Genomic DNA, 1,992 nt, shown 5'->3' with positions numbered 1-1,992 from the left:
TACTTGGTCAGTAAATTGTTTTCTGATTCTTATTCTAAGCTAAAATCTAAATCTACCAAACTCTAAATTAAAAAAATCTAAATGTTTTTTTCCACTACTTCATTTTTTAAATAAGACAATGTCGTAATTATTCATGGGAATTGAATTTCATAAAAACAAACTTGCATTCATGTTTATGGCTTACAAAAATACAAAGAGTCTGCTTACACGTTTTGAGTAAAAACCTAACAATCTACTGAAAACTTGTTTAAGAACTCAACTCWTTTCCTAATTTTGCAAATAAGCTGTGCCTGACAGGGTATTGATTGTAGGTAATTAGTGATGTATTGTGTCCATTTCATTGTTGAATTAACAGTGTTAATGAATCTTTTTTTACTGCTTTCTGCTGTGTCGAAGTGGGAGGTAGCTCCCAGACTGAAGCTCAGTAAAGTTTATTAAACACATCAGCTGGTTTGCAGCAGACCATTACTGAAACTTTATATCCCAGCAATGAGAGATCAACAAATAGGKCTGGGAAGAAACAGGCGAGGGGACTTTGGTCTTTTAAAGCGGAGAGCATTATGTTAACTTTGAAGGAGGAAATTATTAAAGCTCTTACAACAACTGAGGGGCTCTTATATTCGACTCTGCCAGGGCTCTTCGGACAAGTTCTGGCTGTGGCTTCCACTTGGCTCGGAGAGCAGTCTGGTGGCTGCGAGGCAAACTTGTGCAGTCCCCCGGTTCCTAAAATGAAACAGCTGCAGAGTGACACGCTGAGAGCAGCAGGGCGATGGAAGGAGGAGTTTTCATGAATGAAGTCAGTGGGAGTGGGAGGAGAGAGGAAGCTGGCTCAGGGTTAAACACTACTTCTCCGTAGGTGTGTCATTAAGAGGGGTTTCGTGGGGTGGGGGGGCTACAAAGCATGGGTGTGGACTCAGTCACGGGTCATATAAGTTCAGTTTGATTCATGGTGGAAGAGGGGAAACGGTGTTGTTGTTTACACTGGCTCGGGGTGCGCAGCAACCCACTGTGTAATTTGTAGTGTAGTTTTCAGAGATCTGCCCCCAGGGAGCCATGACAAGCTGTCCTATATGAGCTGTCCCCCCCCACACACACACACACACACACACTACCAGGACTTTGCTTGTCCCAGAACTGCACAAACAGGCATAAACTGAGATTCAAGTCCGACACCGACATAAAACTGACTTTAGATGAAGATCCAAAGATATCTAGCAGCTCTTTTTCCACTCGGCGCCAGAACAATATCTGTGTCTTTAACRACCACAACGAAGGAAGAAATGAGAGAAAAGAAATGTACTTTACCAAACCCGAGCAGCAYCATGACGGCACGCAGCTTGCACACACTGTTATGATTGGTGAGACCAAAAAATGCACTATAAAATGCTTTCTGCTGAATGTGTGGAAACTTTTTTTTTTTTTGGGGGGGGGGGAGGCATCAAGCTCTTCTCATCTACCTGTCCAATCAGCAGTGAGAAGGAGAGTGGGGATGGCATCCAGCTGCTTCTGGAATATGAGTCACAAACCAAACACTTCTGTGGCACCACAGCAGCTGCCTGGTTTTATTCTGTGTTGCTGCGAGCACGTGGGTGAGTTTGTTGCAAGATAAAACTCTAATTGATATATTTAGAAGGCAAAGTTCCCTTAAATAMTAAATAGTTATTTATCAAATAAAGTGGATCCAACATTTGAACTTTTTCTTTTACTTAATACAACCGTTTAAAATACATTTAATGTCATTCTTTCAGCCTGAAATTTGATGATTTTTTTTAAAGTGACCATAAATCCAGATTCTTTGCCCACTTTCTCATTTCCAGGCACTTATATAAAGTACCCTACAATGATTCTTGAGAGAAACAAGTACAAGTATCTTAGTTTGGTAACAATTAAAATCTCTTCTAATATTACTTGAGTCGGTCTTAAAGTAATTTACTTATTTATTTTTAATTCATTTTTTTAAATTTATTTATTCATTTCATATAAGAATAAAAT

Source organism: Austrofundulus limnaeus, unplaced genomic scaffold (genome assembly GCF_001266775.1).
Source record: "Austrofundulus limnaeus strain Quisiro unplaced genomic scaffold, Austrofundulus_limnaeus-1.0 Scaffold46, whole genome shotgun sequence".
In the NCBI taxonomy this organism is placed as follows: domain Eukaryota; kingdom Metazoa; phylum Chordata; class Actinopteri; order Cyprinodontiformes; family Rivulidae; genus Austrofundulus; species Austrofundulus limnaeus.
Note: the sequence above shows the minus strand (reverse complement) of the source record.